A 12198-nucleotide genomic window follows, 5' to 3' on the forward strand; every position below is an offset into this window, starting at 1 on the left:
CACCTCCTATAACATAGATATTCTTGAATTTGAGCTCAAAGAAACATTGAGCTAATCAAAATAAATAACTGAGACCATTTTAATTTTACATAGGTATTAAAGATGTGAGTTCGTGATGAGAAGTGGACAAGGATCAAAACAGAGTAAGTTGACTTTTAATTGATGAATGTTTAATTCAACGATACTTACTAAATATTTTTGAAGAAGTTAGGTTTGATGTGAAAAAAGTGGAAGGTGAATATAATTTCATGGTTGGTTTCATTATATTTTGGCTGTTATTGTCTGATTCTCATAATTCTTGTTGCGATATTTTTGCTATGCAAGTGCACACAGTCGCAATTTGTAATAAAATGGTAGAAACCAAGTATCGTCCTCAAGGACTGATTTATCAATTACCAGTCAATTAATTTCTTGTTCTATTTGATAAATTAAAATTCTTGATTTTTGTAAACACAGCAAAAGAAACTATAAAGTGCAGAAACAATAATTGAAAATTAAATGGAATAACAACTAATAGTAAAACTTTTAATTTAACCACTGAAGAAACAATTAGGATATTTAATCTCATCAACTATCCTCCCTATTATTCCCTAATGCAAAGTATGAGTTCTTCTTCTTTTTACCTAATTCAATTAACAAGTTGACACAGCAGCCTATAATCATATTATGAATTATAAACTCAACCTAGGTGACAATTTCCTATATTTCTATGGTAAATTGAACCACAAAGGTAGCATTAATCTTGACAACTTAATAAACAGTTACACAATTAATTCAGATACTTTCGTTCTAAATTAGAATTATATCCAATGTATCCACAGCAGATTTAAATCTCACTTCTCAGATTTTGACTTAAAAACATGTATCTGACTATAGATGGCCAATCAATAATCAGTCTATAAGAACAGGTTATATGGAATTGAATAAGATTGAAGAAAAAGAGAATTGAAATTGCATTAGTTCATAATAGGGGTTCAAGTGATTCAATTAAACATCCTAAACAGAAAATTAGTTCATAATCATAATGCTAATCACAACAAAAATTAAAATAACATCAGGAAGAAGAAGAAAAACATGTAAAAATACTCCAAGCCTTCAGCCTTCAAAACCAGAACTCCTCCACAGTCTGTACGTCCCCTCTTTTGTGTTTTTCGCCATATTAAAACCTAGGATTGAATTTTTAAAAGAGGCAGGCCGCGGCTCTACATGCACCATGCCGCGGCCCGTGTCAAAATTTCTGGGCGAAATGCTCTTTCCATGCCGCGGCATTAGTCAGCCATGCCGCGTCCCGAGGATCTCCTTCAAAACAGTGGTTCTGTTTCACCACCTAGCCGCGGCTCTACTTTGCTCATGGCGTGGCTCTTAAGGGATTTCTCAAATTTTCAAGTTTGCATCCCAAAAATTCACCAACACTTCCAAATTATGCTGAGATCCATTATTTCTCAAAATATGTTGAAAAACTTGGTTATTTCTTCCCTTTCTTTGACATTTTCTTCCAAGTGCTCAATTCTTCCTGATATTTACAAAGATAGACAAACAAAGCAGAAACCCGCACTAAATGAAAGAAAAACGAAATAAATGACAAATGTTCACTTCTGATCTAACTTATAGTATTCATAGTCATGGTTGATTCTTAGAATGTATTCTCACTAGTTTAAGTGGTTTGATTTTAACATACCTCAATATCAAAGACTAGTAAAGAGCATATATTTCTCTACAAGCATGGAATTTGTTAAAATTATTTTTTCAGAAAAAAAGGCACAGTAGTATTAGAAAATAACAGAGTTCAAGATATAAGAAGAGGGATTTATGTACATTATTCTCAAGAGTGATATATACAGAAAGCTGAATTGGAAATAATATATAGGACTCTGTATAATAATAATAATAATAACATTAAGTTTTTTTCTTGATTCTGAGAACACAAAACCAAACAGTGCCACCAAAATTTGAGTCTTTCTGCTATTATGAATCTTGACTTGTATTTATCAGGTCAATCATGTATATTGTCTGTGGAGATTGTTTCAGTTAGTTAAGTCCTCACCAACTCAGCATATTGTAATATTAAAAGGCTTCAATTAGTTAAGTTAGTTGGCTGATACTTGTGATACTGGCCCAGCTATATATTGCAGTCTAAACAGCTCACTAAAGTCAAGTTTTTGTTTTGTATTCGGTTGTATCAGAAAGAGAGTTTTGTTGTTGTATTTTGTATCTTCGAGTTTCCTAATTTGAAACTAAAGACTTGTAATGAGTGTATCTCCATTGTTGTAAAGCATTGACTTTGATAAATAAAGACTGCAAGCAAATACTTGGCTGTTCCCCGTGGAGTAGACTAGAGCTCAAAACTCTAGATTGAACCATGTAAGTTCTAATTGTTCATTTACTTTTCTGTACATTGTTTTCTATTCTTGTTCAGTGATCTTCCTAATTTGGTGTTCTTATTTGTTGTGGCTAATCACAGAAAGAAAAGCAGTATAATATATAAGAGTATTTGGTAAAAACTCAGCTCAAGTCTGAAGCTGAGAAATTTAGTTTTATTTATAATTAAAATAAGTTGGTTTCAGAGAATTCTAGAGCAAGCATGCTCTATACACGTAAGGCATAACAATAGGAATAGTAGTAATAGACTAATATAATAAAAAAACATTTCTAACAACCACTTTGCTATAATCGTGTGACATGGACAGTGGATGAATACTCCAGCGGTTGACTAGGACTCAGCAGAGAACATCAAATCTTCACTCTTCCCCTCAAATGAGAGGGTGTCATCTTCACTCCGAGTTTGTCGACAAGCATTTGAAACTGAGAATGAGAAAGGCTTTTAGTGAGGCAGTCTGCTATTTGATCTGCCGATGGTATATATCTGACCTCAAGTTCTTTCTTCAACACCTTGTCACGAATAAAATGGATGTATATCTCGATGTGTTTTGTCCTCACGTGATAGACCGGGTTTGAAGCAAGTGCTCCTGCACTTAGGTTGTGGCACCAAGCAATTGCCTTTCAAGATTGAGGAAATTACAGCTCCTTCAGTAAGGTTTCAACCCATGATATCTCAGTAGCCAAGTTTGCTAGGGCCCTATATTCTGACTCCGTACTTGACCGAGACACTACTGCATGTTTCTAGATGACCATGAAACCAAGGTATCACCTAGATATACACAATACCTAGCTACTCATCGTCGATCATCCGGGCAGCAAGCCCAATCTGCATCTGAGTACCCAATACTGTTTAGCTGATCATAACTACCTATATGCAAGTCGGTTTGTTGTGTTTCTTGTAGGTACCTCAGAACTCTTTTAGCTCCACTCCCGTGAACTGTTCTAGGTGCTTGAAGGAATTGGCTCAACTTATTCACTGCGAAAGATATATATGGGCGAGTATGGTAGAGGTATTGGAGAGCCCCTAAGACTTCTATAGATTGTAGGATTATGCATTAACTCTCCATCATGCAGTGACATATGCTTTCCAGTGATCATTGGTCTAGGGACTGGTTTCACATTCTTCATGTTATATCTTTCTAAGATCTCCCCAATATACTTGCCTTGAGTAAAAAACAAACTAGTATCATCTCTATGCACTTCTATTCCCAAGAAAAAGTTTAGTGGCCCGAGATCCTTCAATGTGAACTTATTGTTCAACTTAGCTATAAAACCATATAACTTTTCTCTATTATTCCCAGTAACAATAATGTCGTCAACATATATAAGTACCAACATTACACAATCGTTTGTTTTGTAGAAAAACAAGGATGAATCTGCTTTGGAGTTTTTGAACCCCCACATGAGCTTCTCAAACGAAGCCCTCAGCGCTTACTTCAAACCATACAAAGACTTGTTTAACTTGCATACAAAATCTGGTCTCTCCTTGTCCTCAAAGCCTTCGGGGAGTCACTATGTTTTAAAGCTGGGAGTTTCTTAATGCTCAAAGATCTCCGTATTTCAAGATTGGAGAACTTAAGAAGGGTGACAGTGGAAGACAAAGCATTGTCTCATCTCGAACTTATGCATTTGGACAATTGCAAATTACTGAAGGAAATACCATCAGGAATTGAACGCCTAAGAAACCTCCAACAACTTGAATTGGTAAATATGGCTGCAGAATTGACAACAACTGTATATCGTGGAAGTCAACATGATAACTACTAAAAAATAATGCACATTCCACGTGTTTTCATCGGCCAATGGAATATTGAAATGGGACATGATGGTTATTGGCTTTAAAGATGTAAGTTTCACTCTTCTTCTTCTGAAAACTAATGAGCTTTTTTATTTAATTATTTTATTCTCTGGTTTGTAAATTATATTTTTGATATTCAATCACGAGAAAAATTATTTATATTGGATTATTATGATTTTTATATTCAACCTTTGAAATTTAATATCACCTCCTATAACATAGATATTCTTGAATTTGAGCTAAAATAGACATTGAGCTGGTCAAAATAAATAATTGAGACTATTTTAATTTTACATAGGTATTAAAGATGTGAGCTCGTAATGAGAAGTGGACTTTTACCTCTCTATAATTGTTGAGTACTTACTAAATGTTTTTGAAGAAAATAGGTTTGATGTGAAAAAAAGTGGAAGGTGAATTTCTTCATAGACCAAAATATGATATAATTTCAAGGTTGGTTTCATTATATTTTGGTTGTTATCTTGTTTTTCAAGGACTTTCCAATTCTATTGTGCTAAGAACAAAGATGACATTCTATTTGACAAAACTAGTTATCTTTTTATGCCACATCAATACATGGGTCAGCGATATGATTATGATGTAGCTCATGTGGATCGTTTGAATACTCTGGTCAATCGATGGTCTTTGAATGATGCGGGGCAAGACTACTTTCCACCTCCACCTTTGTACCCGCCTTATCCACCATGGTATCCACCTCCACCACCTCCTCCTTTTTAAATATTTTGCTGTGGAGTCTCAGGTAAGTTTTTTCTTTCTATTTGAGTTTAACATTGGGTACAATGTTAGTCTTAAGTTTGGGGGAAGGGATTTATTTTTAGTTTTGTTGTTAGTTTTTTTTTAGTTCAGTATTAGTTGTTTGAGTCTAGTTTTCACGGTGTTGTTAGAGTGTAAACCAAGTTGATAATTGTTTGCCGATGAGATTGAATGATTGCTATGTTGTATAATCTGAAGGAAGAGTTGTGCATATAAAAAAAAATCTGTGTGCTTGATTGAAATACTTTGTCACTTCATTGTGGTTAATTGGATACTTGTTTGAACTATTGCTCATAGTTGTAAATGTGGGAATTGAACTTTGTATATGCATGTTGAATTTGGATTGTGGATTGTACAAGTTGAAATTTTTCTAGAACTTGCTTGCTTGCTATTTGAGACGAAATCCTAAACAATACACACTTAAGAAGAGGATATAGGCCATCTTTGGAACGTTTGAGCCTTTCAAGCTAACCCTTATATATTTTTATCCCTAGTTACCATATTTGAGCTTTAAAAATTGACCTTTTTCATTGTTTAACACATGTGTTGAGCCTATACTTGTATCCGTATATTCATTATTCCCTTTGTCCTATACCATGAGCATAAAACATATCTGTTGTTTGAAGGGGGAGTGAATGTTTAAGGGACATATGTAGAATATGTGGTTACTCAGTGCAATTCAAAAGAAGAAAAAAAAAGTAAATAAAAGATTGAAGAAGAGAGAAACAAAAGGAGAAAAAAATTTACGAATTCAGAATAAACTACATTCCTTAAGTTAATTACTGAAAAATCTAAGTTTGGGGGAATGTAGTTTGAAAAAAAAAAGTGATGAATAAACAGTCAACTCTTCTCAATCTTGAAAAAAAAAAAGAGTAACAATGGGATGTGAAGTTGAGTTAAAGGGATAAGTTGTTTGGTTTGAATGCTTATGGTATATTTGAGCTTAAAATGTCTTCTTATCTACCTTGACCTAAGCCATCTATTACAAGCTTTGTAAAGTCCTATTGATTTTTTAGTGTGTATTTGTTTACATTAGTGGAGAATAGTAAGTATAGCAAGCATATGGAATAATCATGTTGAGTGGATTGAATGTGAGAATTTGGCATGCATAGATTGGTTCAATTCTTTACATTTATTGGTTATGGGTGAATGAGCATGAGTATCGATGAATTACAGTGAATAAGTGAAGTATTTTAATTGAAATTCTGGATTAATTTTTGAAGTGGCACGTTACTTTTCTTTAGAATTATATGCATATGGTATTCATGATTTTTGAGGCTGTTTTAATGGTTGTCAATTTGGTTTGTTTAGGTTTATAGTGTCTTAGTTGTGTTCTTTACTCGAGGGCGAGTAAAGGATAAGTTTGGGGGAATTTGTTAGGACTAGTTTTGGTATGTTTTATGGCGTGTTTTAAGATGCAATTTTAATCTTTTATTTGGTTTTGTGCGATATTATGCCGGTGTTTATTGTGTTTTCAGGATTAAGTGGGGTTATGAAGGAAATAGTTTGAAATTGAAGGAAAAGCGCTTAATTCTTGAAGAAACGATGTTAAACGGGCTAAGGAATGGAAGCTAGGTGAACCGGGGGTCAAATTGAAGACTTGGCAAAAAAATGGAATTAGAGCCGCTGCTCTATGGTGTAGAGCCGTGGCCCTAAGAGTTACAGAGAAGGCAAAAATAAAGTTGTCATTAGAGCTGCGGCTCTATCAAGTGGGGCCGCGGCACTACAAAGAGTCAGAGAGGAATCCTGGATCGTGAATTGCATTAGAGCCGCGGTTCTAATCAACAGAGCCGCGGCGCCAGTCCGTACGGTACCTGAAGTTAGGGCATTTTTCAAGGGCAACTTTGTCATTTCGCACATAATTAATTAGGGATTATAAAAGCTTTCTTAATGACGTTTTTAAAAATAGATTAACCCGAGGAGACGGCTGAAGGCACATTGTAGAGGATTGCAAGCGGAATCGAAGAATTCATCACAGTTTTCTTCTTTTCTACTTTGAATTTCTATATTTTGGATGCCTTTTATTTCTTCTATGGTTATTATGGATTTGATCATGAACTAAACTATTTTTCTAGGGTGTTAATGGATTCTCCTGAACCTTTATTTTAAATTAATGCAAGTTTTATGATTTCAATTTTATCTTGTGATTTATTCAATTCGAACCTAATGCTTGTGAATGATTGATCACCATTAACATGAAATATATGATTTTGATTCGAAATCTGAGAAGTGAGAATTGAATATGCTGTAATTGGATAAACATAGATTTCATATTAGGACGAGAGTACCTGTGTGGTCTGTGTAGTTTTAGGGTTGTTAATCTTAATGCCTATCTTATGTTTATTTATCACAGAGATGTAGAAAATTTGCATAAGATTGAGACTTATATATCCTAATACGAATATAAGTTATTATTGTTGACCTACTATCACAAGAGAGGAATTGAATAGTAAGATTTGTGTTAAGGAGAATTAAAGAGGATGGTTGATGAAATTAATTGCCCTAGTTCTTAATCCATTGAATTTTCTTAACGTTATTTATTTTCAGTTATTGAAGTTAATTTTAGAATTTTGTTTTACAATTTTAGTTAATTATTGAGACTTATTTATCGTAAGCCAAATAGAAATAGGAACTAAGTTTTGGTACTTAGTATACAGTCCTCGTGGGAACGATCTTACTTACTCATTACTACTTGTTATGATTACGTGCACTTGCGTATCGAATTTACACAACAATTTTCTACTTTTACTTTTCAATATTATTAATCGTGTGGTGTCATTATGTTGGCTACTGGTGTGCTTCAGTTTGTGTCTATTACTATGTTTGCTATTTTATACTAATACTAGTGCCTCTTTCTAAGACTAAAGAAGTATCAATTTTCATAATATTAGTGTCAGTTATAAATTCATTCTTTTTAAAAAAAAAAAAAAAAAAAGTAAATGGAGATATTACCTAAAAATATAGTTTCAGTTTCAAAAGTTGTACTTATGTTCCAAATCTAACTTTTATTGTCTGATTCTCATAATTTGTTACAGTATAGTGAGGCAGCTTTCAAGATATTTCTCATAAATTGCTTGTGTGCCATCCAGCAACCTCTGTTGGGGCATAATCAAGTTGTTGATTGAGCTTATAATGATTGGGAGGCACAAGTCTTTTGATGATGATGATGATGATAAAGGAATTGATTAAGAGTTTGACATGTTGTTGAGGGAAGTTCTATTTTTGGGGTCGATTTTGAGATATCCGAATCTGTCTTTTTTGAGACTCACCTTACAGGATGTGCTAAAAGTTGTTTGGAATGGTGTTGAGGAGTACAAGAAGGAAGTGGATAAGATTGGAAGACACTTTTGGTATCTGAAGTTTCAAGAGATAATTCTGCTTAGTTGAGAGAGATTCTGTAATGTCAAATATCATGTGTAGACATTTGTTGTAATGAACTCTTTTGAGTTCTGATATTTCTTTGAGTGTTATGCTTTGGTTTAGTTTTGGAAGTTGCTTGACAATACCCAAATGGATTTTTCAGTTGTTTCATTTTAATTGATTGCTGAGTTTCTTGACTTCTTTCTTGTTCTGCTTTTTCTTTCTTTGGTTTGTGTTATGGTAAATTATTTGACCTTACTTATGTTACATGCAATTCTGGTCTTTTTTTTTTTTCATATATAATATATATTGATATTTTAAGTAAACATATTTTTCATTACATTGGTAAAGTGCTATCTTCAAATTCTTCTTCAAGCTCTCTCAGATTAGCTTGCCCTTGCCCTGCAAATTTTAATCTATGCAAAATATTTATGCTCTTTTAACATAACATTACATATTCAAGAGATACCGATGCCCTTGAGAGACTTAAAAAAGGAATGCATGCATACCAAGTTTTTTTATTGATAAAAATTGAATTGTGATAGAAAGTATTTTTCATATTCAAATGTTCACATCTGATCTAACTTATAGTATTCATAGTCATGGTTGATTCTTAGAATGTATTCTCACTAGTTTAAGTGGTTTGATTTTAACATCCCTCAATATCAAAGACTATTAAAGAGCATATATTTCTCTACAAGCATGGAATTTGTTAAAATTATTGTTTCAGAAAAAAAAAGCACAGTAGTATTAGAAAATAACAGAGTTCAAGATATAAGAAGAGAGATACTTATGTACATTGTTCTCAAGAGTAATATATACAGAAAGCTGAATTGGAAATAATATATAGGACTCTGTATAATAATAATAATAACATTAAGTTTTTGTTCTTGATTCTGAGAACACAGAACCAGACAGTGCCACCAAAATTTGAGTCTTTCTGCTATTATGAATCTTGACTTGTATTTATCAGGTCTATCATGTATATTGTCCGTGGAGATTGTTTAAGTTAGTTAAGTGTTGCGAGAATTAAAGCTACGCAAGTATACGTAATCGCTTTTGTAGTTTATTTCGGTAAGACCGATATCGTTCCCACGGAGACTAATTTATCAATTACCAAATAATTAACTTTTAGTTTCTATTTGACTAATGAAAACTGGATTTGTGAATTTTGAAAACAAGAAAACAGAAGTAAATAAAAATTGCAGAAATCAAATAATAACAAGAACACAAGGATTAAATTCACCGTAAAACAATTAGGAATCCTAATCTTCTCTACTATCCACTCTATTAATCTTTAATTCAATTACTATTGAAACTCTTCTCACTAAAATGATAGGCATGCAAAAGTGTTAACTATTCGAATTAAGAAATAGCAAACTCGACCTAATGTGAATTCCCTATATTTCTATGGTCAATTCAAACAATTGGAAGCAATGAATACAGCCCTATATCACATAAACCAATTTGGTACTCTCGTTCTAAATTGAAATCTATGTCTATTCAATTTTAGCATATTCAAATCTCACTATTCAGATTTTGATTCAAGTTCATAAATCATATGTAAAAGGTGCACAGTCAATTACATACACAATAAACACAAATTGAATAGATTTCAGTTGAACAAGAAATAGATAAATGCACTAAATCATAATAGAGTTTCAAGAGAGTCAATTAGAAAACCTAAACAGAAATTTAGTTCATAAACATGACTAAATCAAACATAAACATAGAATTTAACATAATCTAAATCAAAAGATAAAGAAAAGAACTCTAGATTTTTGTTTCTTCTCTAGCCTCCTTGCTTAATCTGATCTCCCCCCCTAAAAACGTCATTAAAGAAGCTTGTATAGACCCTAATTCATTTTTGCATGAAAAGACAAGATTATCCCTTAAAATTCCCTTAAATTGCATTTATGTACGGACCCTAGTGCTGGGGCGCCACGGGATAGCGCTGAGGCGCTGAAAATAAGTCTCATATCACGTATCTGGAAAATTGATGGCGCTGGGGTGCTGAAATGTAGCGCCTAGGCGCTATAACCCGCATCAAAATATGCTCTCTGTTTCTCGGCAGCACTGGGGCACTGGTTTTTAGCGCTGGGGCGCTACTTTGCACAGAAAAACACTGAACTCATTTCAAACAACCTACAACGTCATCTCATAGTATTTTGATCATAACTCCTTCAATATAACTCCAAATTGAATGATTTAAAAAGATATGGAAAGATAAGACAAATATCTACAACTTCTATTTCTAGAAGTGTTTCCAGAAAGTGAATAAATCATAGTCAAAATATGGCTTAAAGTCTCAGACTTGCGTTATAGAGCATAAACAACGTGTGTTGAGCATCTTTAATGTAGTATCTTCCACACATAATGTTTTGAAACTCCACAATCAACACTAAATCTATCTTATTCATCATATTTAACATGTTTCTTCTCATTTCACTCCATATTATGTATTTGACCATTAAAACCTGAAACAAAAAGAAAACAAGCGTAAATCTGCACTAAACAATCCTAAATAACTAAAAACTTAACCTAAAACGATCTCTAAAACAAACCTAAAATGACCCTAACAAAATTCCCCCAAACTTAACATTTACTCACCCTCGAGTAAAGAACTCCAAACAATCCTAAAAAACTAAAAAGAACCAAACAAAAACAAATCAAGTTGACAACAACAAATTAAGCCTCCAAACTATGTCTGTCTTGCTCTTATAGTTTTCAGAAAAAGAATACGACCATAATGATAATCTAGAATGTTGATCAAAATATTTCTTCAACTCACTCAAATAAAAACAAATATATGCTCTCCTAATCATGATAAATAAATAACATGCATTTGAATCCATTTAAACTTACCAAATTTCTCACCACAAACCATCAAATCTTATTATCACATATGCTTGCTTCACTTACTACTTTCCACTAATATAGATAACACATGCCCAAGAATCAATAAGACTTTTATAGCTTATAACGATAGGCTTAGGCATGGGTAGATGAAATGTCATATAAGCTCAAAATTACCTTAAGCATACAAACCATACGAGCCAAACTTGATATCCACATTACAGCACAAAGACAATCCCAATATATTTTTTTTCTTCTTAGATTGAGAAAATTCACACTTCCATTTCATTTTCTTTCAAAATTACACTCCCCCAAACTTTTTTTTTTTCACTGAAAGTTCAAAAAGAGTGTAATCTACTTTCAATGTATATATTTATTTATTTATTTTCAGAATATTTCTCAATCTATTTTTTTTTCTTCTATTGATAACACCCAATCCAAAATACATACCATTACAAAACCACTCCCCAATCATCATTCACTTATATGCTCATGGTACTTATTCATGGGAAAGAAACATTATAACATCTTTCAAGTAGGCTCAAAATAGGTGTCACAACAAAGAATTTAACGTAAGGCTCAAAAAGAAGGAAACTAGGGATTAAATTAATCAAGGCTGGCTTGAAAGGCTCAATCGTTCCAAAAATGGCCTAAATCACCTTCCTAAACATGCATTATCTAGGATTTCGTCTCAAGTAGCAAGCAAGCAAGTTCTAAGCATAATCATCAATCTTTCCTTAAACCCAAATTTAGCAAGCATAAATATCATCAAATGCACAAAATTTATCTAAAAATCATGACCAAGCTCTCACATATTTACATGGACCAAAGCAACTCAAGGAAATATTCAACCAAGCACACAGATTTGGTTCAATTTTTATGGCTTTCATTTCATCAAACTATATGAGCAATTCATTCATTCATTCATTATCATCAGCTAATAATTATCAACTTGACTAATCAAACATTCTAAACACCCTAGACACAACATAACCTAAAAAAAAAACTACATAATAAAGAAACACAAAGACTAT

At 32.9% G+C, this 12198-nt stretch overlaps 1 protein-coding gene across 2 annotated transcripts in view; it reads left to right on the forward strand.

Moving 5' to 3' along the window:
- Nucleotides 1–12198, forward strand: part of LOC133801603 (disease resistance protein RPM1-like) — a 45065-nt gene that overhangs the window by 11101 nt on the left and 21766 nt on the right. Inside the window, exons 2-3 of one of the 2 annotated variants that reach the window (XR_009876898.1) lie at nucleotides 94–143; nucleotides 8038–8498. The gene's annotated coding sequence lies outside the window, so the exon portion shown is untranslated. Of the gene's footprint in view, nucleotides 1–93; nucleotides 144–8037; nucleotides 8499–12198 lie in introns of those variants that run through there. The other variant, XR_009876899.1, reaches the window with a different exon arrangement.

The sequence above is a fragment of the Humulus lupulus genome, chromosome 9, assembly GCF_963169125.1.
Source record: "Humulus lupulus chromosome 9, drHumLupu1.1, whole genome shotgun sequence".
NCBI lineage: Eukaryota > Viridiplantae > Streptophyta > Magnoliopsida > Rosales > Cannabaceae > Humulus > Humulus lupulus.